This window comes from Eschrichtius robustus, chromosome 13 (assembly GCF_028021215.1).
Source record: "Eschrichtius robustus isolate mEscRob2 chromosome 13, mEscRob2.pri, whole genome shotgun sequence".
Classification (NCBI taxonomy): Eukaryota; Metazoa; Chordata; class Mammalia; order Artiodactyla; family Eschrichtiidae; genus Eschrichtius; species Eschrichtius robustus.
In genome coordinates, this window is record NC_090836.1 from 100,144,408 (window position 1) to 100,154,176 (window position 9,769).

At 47.4% G+C, this 9,769-nt stretch overlaps 1 long non-coding RNA gene across 1 annotated transcript; it reads left to right on the forward strand.

The window, feature by feature from the left end:
• The first annotated feature begins 3,090 nt into the window (after nt 1-3,090).
• LOC137775721 (uncharacterized) lies at nt 3,091-8,952 on the forward strand. Its single transcript, XR_011076073.1, has 3 exons — nt 3,091-3,330; nt 3,851-4,126; nt 8,678-8,952. It is a non-coding gene; the product is annotated as an uncharacterized lncRNA (long non-coding RNA).
• The last annotated feature ends 817 nt before the right edge of the window (nt 8,953-9,769 follow it).

Genomic DNA, 9,769 nt, shown 5'->3' on the forward strand with positions numbered 1-9,769 from the left:
TATAAACATTCAAATGAAATGTATGCAGCTTATAATAACTTGACATATTCTTAAACTTAAAATACATCACACCAAGAAGCTTAAAAAGCAGTTAAAATTGCAACCTTTGAACATTATATGTCAGTTTTCACATAGTAAAACAGAAGAGTTTTGACTGTGTACATAAATTGCATTTCCAATAGGCTAAAGAGGCATTAAGAAGTTTTCTATCTATAGTCTCTTTTCTCATTGAATAAATTTTTCATGCTATTTTTATCTACCATTTATTTTGTGTAGGACACCGAGCCAGGCACCCTACTGGCATTATCTCATTGATTAAATGATTCAGTGCACAAAGTTCTAAGTAAGACCCATGCTGGGCATAGCAAGTGCTCAATAAATGTTGGCCATTATGATCTCACTTAATCTTCACATGTTGCATCATTCCTAACGAGGGAAGGAGTATTATACTCCACCACAAATCTGGACACTGTGTTCAGTCCAGAGTGACCCATCTAGTACGTGGCAGAGCCCAGCCGAGGTCAGGTTTGTCCCTTCTTGCACTGCCACTTCTCACTTCATACTTGATTTCAGAACATTCTTGGAAAGGATTTGGTGGCTTGTCAAAAAATATAGTCCGTTTCGGACACATGGCATAATGTAGATTCCATGTGGAGTGGAGACTACTGACTCATTCCCTGTGGGAATTGGAGGAGATCTGTGGAAGAGGGAACACAGGGCGCAGAGACTGCCAGAAGACCACATGAGACCTGGTCCTACCCTGAACACAGCTTCTGAGAGGGCTCTGCCTCTGTGCCAGGCAGGGGACTGATGCAGAGGTGCTGACTGCCCTGGGGAGCTAACTGACTAGCAGCAAAACAGCCCAAAGGCAAAGAGAAAAGAGCTGCAAACGGGGATGGATGACGAAAGCAAACAGGGTGCTGAGCTGGGGACTAGAGTTACAACTTTAGATGTTCAGGTAGCAGTTTCTTATACTTTTCCTACTAAATGTTTTATAATCAAATGCTATGGACAAGAGAAGCTATATACTCTCCTTCTTTCCTATCCACTTGGCACTTTCCATAATGGTAAACTGAATAGATACGTTTTCTTTTCTTTTCTTTTCTTTTCTTTTTTTTTACTTCATAGGACAAAATTCTACTCTTGGGTGACAAGTGCCAGAATATCAAGAAAGTTTTGTATGTGCCTTGACAACGAAACATCTAGAACGGGGGAGGGGGCGGTGGCGGCGCGGCCTTTGCTAGGTTAAATACCTTGGCTTTTTTTTTTTTCATGTTTGCTTTCAGGATCCTCCAACTGCGAGTCCGGGGCAAAGGGTAGATGCCCAGACATTCTTCTTTGGAGCTGTCTCCACAGACAGCGATTGATAAGAGGCAAAGGAAAACACAAAGAGCTCAAGGCAGATTTAGACACTGAGTAGGTGTGTGTTGCCCTATGCATTAGTAATGAACTAAAAACCTACCAGGATGAACCAAACAGATGAGGGCTTTTTTTTTTTTTTTTTGGTGTTATAAACTTCAGTTACTCTCCAACTATGTATCTAAAGCATAAGGCTCCAAAAAAACAAAAAAAAAGCATAAAGCTCCCTTGGGTAAAGCCAACAATATTTGCCTCATTGTCCTAGTAAAATCCCAAGTTAGGAAAGCAAAGTTTTATTTCAACTGAAGATATTAGTTGACCTGAAAACAGTTTTGAGAAACAGCTATATAAACAATATCCAATCTATTTTCAAGTTGAAGGCAGGGGGTAGCGTAGTGGGTGCTGGGAGTGGTTGGGTGGCTATTTTCACATATACTTGGTCTAAAACTTAGGACTATGAATTCCTCCAATATGAGCTGGTCTCCCACTGTCTCCAAGGATATGAAGTTAGTTGCAACGTATAGAGATGGCATTTGGGATGCTTAATTTACATATTCTTTGTGAGCATTATTATTATAATTATTATATATCATTGTACAGTTTCATGTTTGAAGATGGATGAAAAAAGCTAGAGAGAGAAGAGACAGAAAATACATGATATGAAGATAGGTTAAAGACTTTCATTATTTAACCTGGAGGAAAGAAGGTTGAAACGCATACAATAATAATTGTCTTCAATTATTTGGAAATTTATCATGTAGAAGTTAATGATAAGTTGCCCTCCATTTCCAAAAGCAACAAGAGATGGTGTGCTAAAAGTGTAACAGAAAGTGTTTAAGTTAGAACTTCGGAAGAATAAATGTTATGAGACCAAGGAAGAAGGTGAAATCTATTTCTTTCCAGCCCTGTATCGATGGACCAATAAGTATGTTCTTCTAAATGATGCAGATACGGTGGGTCTTATCACTAAATCGGTTACATTCGGAAGCCCTTTCTGTCTTACATTACTTTGATAAACCGTACTCTATCAACCACTAGCCCAACTTGGACACAGTTCTAGAATACTCCGAGATCCCAGGATGTCCCTGGTGCCATCAATTCAACCTAAAACAAACTGACGATCCTTACAATTCCTGCCTGGTGAATCAAAAGTATTCTCCAATACTCGTTCTGAGTTGACCCCAAAGATCCTCCCGGCAGTTTAAGAAGCAACGTTCAAAGAATCAAATCACAAACGAATCAACAAGTTGTAAAAACAAACAAAAACATTATTCTGTTTTCTGTACATATCTGAAGCCCCATTCCCAAGTGCCAAATCTGACTTTCAGTGACTGTCCAATTAAAAGCGCCCTAAGACTTTGTACGGCAGCAATAGGAGATGCGCTTTAGAATCTTTGACCCTGAAGTGGTCCTTGAACCAAAAACGTCTAGAGAACCCCACCGGAGTGTATGTGTATTCCTCTCCATTTTCTCACACAGGGGTCGGAAGGAAGACCCTTCTTCCCCTTTCTCTTTAAATTAAGGCCAGATCAGTAGCAGCCTAAGCGCGAAGGGACTGCAGGCCTTGGTAGGAAGCCGCTGGATGGTCTCGCGGCTCCTGCCCGGGTCCCCACGTCCGCCCGGGGAGGACGGCGGGCAAGGGCTGCAGTAAGGCGGGGGGCCGCCAGGGGGCGCTCCAGTCCCGCCCGGGAAGCGCCGCACGGCTTCCTGGGGGTTGACCCGCGCCCGAGGTCCCCGCCGCCCGAGGTCCGCGCGGCGCTGCGTGTTTGGGGTCCTGCGGCGGCCGGGGCCTCCGTGGACCGTCCAGCGCCCCCTCATGCGTCTCCCCCTTTCTGCTCGCACTCACCCTAAACCCCGCAGCGCCCACCTGCGTCCTCGCACCGGGCGGCTGCCGGCGCTGCCCGAGCCGCTCTCGAGGGGTCGAATTCCGGGTCTGCAGGAGGCGGGTCTTCTTCGAACTCTATGTCCCGGGTAGGATGAAATGCCTCCCTCCCCTTCCATTCGGCCTGTCACCCCACTGCCCTCAATTCAGGAAGCTCTCTCTCTCCAAAAAAGTGTCGCATAAGTCGCGGCCAGGATGGAGAGTCGCCCCGCCCCCGAAGGGGTTCTAGAAGGAAGGAGAACGGGGGTTGGGGGGGGCGGTGAGGACCACACACACAAACACACACTCGCTGTCTCCCTCCTCCACCCCTTCACCCCACCTCCCCACCTCCCAGCCACGCAGGCAGCCCCCGGCCCCAGAACGGCTCCTCTGGCCCCCACCCGCCCCCGCTCCCCTGCCCCACGGTACCCGCCCGCACCCCGCCTTCCCCGCGCCCCTTGCACACCTGGAAGCAAATTCGCGCCTGGAAACCATCCAAAGGGCGGGAGGCGGCTGGTGCTGGGCGGTGAGAGAATCAAATTGAAACGAACCTCTCAGTCGTTGGAAAAGCATTTCCCCACCCGCTTGTCCCGGCCTGCAGGATTGGTTAAAATACTTCTGTTTCCTCAGTGGCAATACGAGAGGTTTGGATGAAATTTTTTTCTGGAACCCATCTGAGGGCCTCTGAGCGTCTATACCGCCTTCAGCCTGGAGACTTTTCCAGATTCTAAATGGGGACTGAGCTGCTGTCTCACCAGAGGAGGAAATTCCTTGAGACCAGGAACAGGAGCCCAAGGAAAAGCACCGTGGTAAAAATGCAGCTGGTGGGAATTAATGCACGTGTGTGTCGCCTACTGCAGGGATCAGAGATGGGACCTGGTCCAGGGCACTGTGATGGCGAGATGGGTAAGGGAAGGAGCCCCGCACCTTGTGGGCCCTCAGTCCTTGTTGAAAGAGAGAAGCCGCTGGGCTGAGTGAAGCACCTCACATCTCTGCCCTAGGACGGTGGGGGGACCTGATGGGCTGTGTGAGGGAGGTCCAGAAAAACGATGAAGTGCCAAAGCCAAACTTTACCTCCCTTGCAAAGTTTTCCCCCGGCCTACCCTGCTATGCTGGAGGCTGAAATGATTACCACCCTGACCTCCCTCAAACTACGTTCCATTTAGTAAACATTAATCTAGGAAGACCCAGCACTAGAGCCAGCAAGGAAGCAGAGATGCTTATTGGGAGGAACTACTGCATCGTCATAGCAACCATCAGTTACACCACCAGTCCCTTTCAACTATAAGCCTCTTATCTTAGGTTGGGTGCCCTGGGAAATGAAGCTGGAGTCTCTTATTCGTGCATGCAGAAAGCTTATTGGGCAGCCTCTCAGGAACCGGCCTTTGAGTAAATCAGAGAAGCTGCACTGGACAAAAGTTGAACGTCGATGCAGCTGGGAGCCTGACGCAATTCCATAGGGAGCTCAGGAGCTGGGATGGTCCTTCAGAGTTGTCCTGAATCAAGGTAGGGGGCCAGCCCTTTGTACCCCTGCATGGACCAGTCATTGGTGGTGGACTGCCCTAGGGAGGTCATATCCTTGGTCATGGCTGGTCCCTTCAGTAAAGGGCAAGTCTCAGGGAAGAACTCAGCTGTGAGCTGTCACAGCCGATGGCTGGAGGAATGGCACCTCAGCCCTCGGAGGATCTGGCTGGCACACCACAGCACCCCCTCCGCTCCTCGAGGGCATCCTGTTTCATTCTCCGCTGCTCTATGCACATCTGATTTTTTTTTTTTTTCCCACTGCTTAGGTTGCAGGGATAGATGATGGTCATACTACAGCTCCTAATTTTTTTAAAAAATGTGTTCCATTCTGAAGACAGGCCTAGAGTAAGTCTGGAATATCAAACCCAATTCCAGATTTGCGGGACAACTTGGCCCAACTTGGATCAGGTTGCCCACCCCAGTGACTGGTTGTGGCCTAGGGACAGAATCCAAGATACAAACGTGGCTGTCCTGGTGACTCTGTGGATGGGAGGGGGACAGATCTCCCCAAAGGAGAATTCTTGTGAGTTAGGCACATGTCCAAAGGTAACCCCAGCAATGAGCAGGAGCTTCTAGACTGGAGTAAAACGTACGCCAAGGCATGGGAGAGTGAAAAGTACGACATTTCAGAGAATTCATGCATTTATTCATTTGACAAACATTTACTGAGCACCTGCTATGTACCAGATGCAACTTCAGGCTAGAAGTACAACTGCTAAGAAACTGGGAAACTGACGACAGAGACGTTAAGCAGCCTGCCCCGGAGCACTTCCCAGCAGTGCTGAATGTAGAACCTACCGTAATAATTCCCTGAGATGTTTTGGTGAGATGTTGATGTATAAAGTCGTGTAGGCAGGGACTTCCCTGGTGGTCCAGTGATTAAGAATCCGCCTTCCAACGCAGGGACACGGGTTCGATCCCTGGTCGGGGAACTAAGTTCCCACGTGCCTCGGGGCAACTGAGCCCGCGCGCCATGACTACTGAGCCCGTGCACTCTGGAGCCCTCACGCCACAACTAGAGAGAAGCCCGGGCGCTGCAACGAAAGATCCCGTGTGCCGCAACTAAGACCTGACGCAGCCAAATAAATAAATAAATATCATTTAAAAAATAAAATAATGTAGTGTAGGCAGAGTTGACCCTTGTCACAGTCATTGAGCAAAAAGAAAGAAAGAGAAAACCTCACTCTGTTACATGGTAGGAGTTGAAGAATTCTAGTCTGTGTTGCTCTGGTTGCTTAATAAACCATGAAGAACCTACCCCCTTTTACTGTGGAGACCATGGCGGGCAGGATGCAGGATTCAGGGCAAGGACGTGCCCTGAAGCTGACTGGGGGGCGCTAACACACTAGAACTAGGAGACATGGAGACCATACACTGCTTCATTTTACAGCAAGAAAACGTGTCGCATACATGACTTGGAGTCAGAAGAACTAAACGCAGTTGGGCTCCCTGTTCTGTGCTCCTTTCATAACTCAGGGAAGATTTGGGTCCTGGGCTCCTCTGTCTGACTCTGGCAATAACTACATTGACAATCTGTCAGCCCTCCTCAGTCCTGTCCCTCTCCCCGAGCTCTCCCTTGTGGCTTGAAGATAATGATATTGCCTATTATTATTGAACGCTGACCAAGTGCCATGCATTGGGCTAGGAGCTTTCTCTGTGTTATCTAGTCTACCCTATGAATCAGGTGTTAGGGATCTACTGGATTGCTTATCTTCTCTTCCCCTGCCTCTTATAAGACAATCGATTTAATAAAAGATAATCCATACTATGTGAATTTTTATAACAAGGATTTATTCATTTTGTGATTAAAAAGGTAAAGCAGTTGTCCGTATGTGTGACCATATGTGAGCCCAAGCTGTAATGACATTTTAAGGAAGCAAGGACAACCTAGAATGCAGTTCCTTTAATTGTAACCTTTGAAAAAAAGAGAAGCCCAAAGTGAGAGAATCTCTGACTGCTTGTCAGGATTGTATTCCCTGGGCAACAGCAAAGGTCTGTGGGTTATGCAGTCCTAGGCAACTTAGGTCTATGGCTAATGCCCAGGTGGCAGCAAGGGTCTCTGGGTAATGCCCGGGCGGCAGCAAGGGTCTCTGGGTAATGCCCGGGCGGCAGCAAGGATCTCTGTGTCGTTTAGTCCTGCAAAGTGCAATGGTCTTTGGGGCATGTGTTTCTGGGTAACAGCCAATGTCTATAGGTAATGCAGTCTGTCGCTGGTACGTGACATGAATGACATGGTTTTCCTTAAACACCCAGAACATGTTTCTGGTGCATTTGGCTACACTCCCTCTTCCTCGTGGAAGGACTCTGTTTGGGTCAGCCCCTCACCCACTTTGCACTTGTTCATTGTCAGGATGGGTAACGGGAAGCCCTTCTGGAGGCTCACACCATGTGGACTTCACTGTAGAGGCCCACGCGGCTATCATCCTATCCCAAAATATCCGTGACCAGGCTCCAAAACAAGAGATGCCTATGTATTGTGTTGTGTATAATTTTTGGTTATTAATTTACTTTTAAAAATTCAGTAATTTTCATCCCAGCATTCTTTTTCTGCTGCCTTTGTTTCGTTTATGGGGGTACCGTGTTCTTGTGCCAGCCAGGGCCTCATGTCAGAAATCTGAATCTCAGCCTTGTGGAGCCTCTTGCCCTAAGCTTCTCAATCCTTCCTTATTCACTTTAACCTCAGCCCCAGAGGTGCTCGCCTCTGCTGGGTTGCTACCTCAGTTACACCTTAGAGTTCTCTTTTACTCCATCCAGTGGTTAACCATCTTTTACCTTGTTAATAATTCTTTGTATTGAAATTTTCCCTGTTCAAATTACTTGTATGATTTTTGCCCCCTGCCTGGACCCTGACAGATAGATACTGGTGGAAATAAAAGCCTGTTTGACTCACAGACTTAGAGAACAAACTTATGGTTACCAGAGGGGAAGGGATAGTCAGGGAGTTTGGGATTGACATGTATACACTGCTTTGTTTATTTATTTATTTATTTCTGGCTGCATTGGGTCTTCATTGCTGTGCACGGGCTTTCTCTAGTTGCAGAGAGCGAGGGCTACTCTTCATTGCAGTGCGCGGGCTTCTCATTGCAGTGGCTTCTCTTGTTGCGGAGCACGGGCTCTAGGCGCATTGGCTTCAGTAGTTGCGGCACGTGGGCTCAGTAGTTGTGGCTCGTGGACTGTAGCACTCAGGCTCAGTAGTTGTGGCGCATGGGCTTAGTTGCTCCGTGGCACGTGGGATCTTCCCGGACCAGGACTCGAACCCGTGTCCCCTGAATTAGCAGGCGGATTCTTAACCACTGCGCCACCAGGGAAGTCCTTACACTGCTATATTTAAAACGGATAGCCAACAAGGGCCTACTGTATAGCACAGGGAGCTCTGCTCAATGTTATGTGGCAGCCTGGATGGGAGGGGAGTTTGGGGGAGAATGGATACATGTATATGTATGGCCGAGTCCCTTTGCTATGCACCTGAAACTATCACAACATTGCTAATCAGCTATACTCCAATATAAAATAAAAAGTTAAAAAAAAAAAAGCCTGTTTGAAGTAGGTTCAAGACAGCTGGGCAGAGAGGGGGCAAGTCAGTGAGAGGAGACATCTCTGAAGGAATTTTGATATGAAGCTGAATTGAGAAATGGGGCCAAAGTTGAAAGGGGATTGGGGGGGTTGTTTTGTTTTGTTTTGCTTATTTAACACTTTATTATGGAGAATTTCAAACGTACACAAAAGTAGAGAGCATACACCCCATGTATAAAAAGAGTATAACAAACCCCCATATACCCATGTTATGGGTTGAAATGTGTCCCCCCCAAAAAAATATGTTGGCATCCTAATCCTCAGTACCTGTGAATGTGACCTTATTTGGAAATAGGGCCTTTACAGAGATAATCAAGCTAAAATGAGGTCTTAAGTGTGGGTCCTAATCCAATATGACAGGTGTCCTCATCAAAAGGGGAAATCTGGACACAGAGACAGACACACACAGAAGAAAGAAGATGTGAAGACACAGAAATCACCATGTGAAGATGGAGACAGAGAGCGGAGTGATGTATCTACAAGCCCAGGAACACCAAAGATCTCCAGCAACCCCCAAAGTTGAGAGAGAGGCCTGAAGAGATTCTCCCTCAGAACCAGCCTTGCTGACACCTTGATCTTGGACTTCTAGCTTCTACAACTGTGAGACAATAAATGTCTGTTGTTTAAGTCCCCCAGTCTGTGGTACTTTGTCCCGGTGGTACTTTTGTACCCAGGTGGGTTGGAAATTTCATCTCCACCCATACCCACTTCTCCTTCTCAGATGCTTTAAAGGCAACAGGAAGGAGGAGGAGACATTCCAAATGGAAGGCCATCCTGGGCCAGGGCCTATGCTGGGGTGGGGATGGGTGCCATGGTGGTCCCAGGAGCCCTCTGGGAGGAACATGCAGAAGAACTGGAAGCATTCAGTTGTTTCAATGATGGGGAGACAGGCGTGGATGGGCCTTTCCCTGCGGAGTGTGGTCCTCTCCACTGCAGAGGCCAGGCTGAGCCTTATTAACTTTTCCCTGAGCCTTTGCACTCACTCCAGATAGGTGGCCCAGATGTATGAATACGTAATTATAACACAAGTATACAAATTAAACAAAGATGCTTCCTCTTCCTTCTCCATTCCAAACTCTAGACAAACCCTAATCAGTTTCAGTTGGCAGGGATGTGACTTCACCCTTTTTTCTGACCCTTGTCTTTCCTCTTCTACTTTTTTGATTTGAGCTTTATTACATTTTTCTTTCAAACATTCCCAGGTGCCTAAGTACCTTGCCCTGCCCTTGAGACGGAGCCCCTGGAAACCGAGCCTGGCCTTGTTGCCTCCCCACCTCACCTTCTGTTCACTCCTCAATGCACTGTATCAGGATACTGACCCCATCTCACCAGTGAACTGAATGATAACCATCCCCTAACCTTACACTCCCATTAGCACAGCTCCAGCTTCAGCTTGTGTTGTTCTCTCTGCAGTGCTTGATTCTATTGACCACTCCCTTTTTTTTTTTGGCT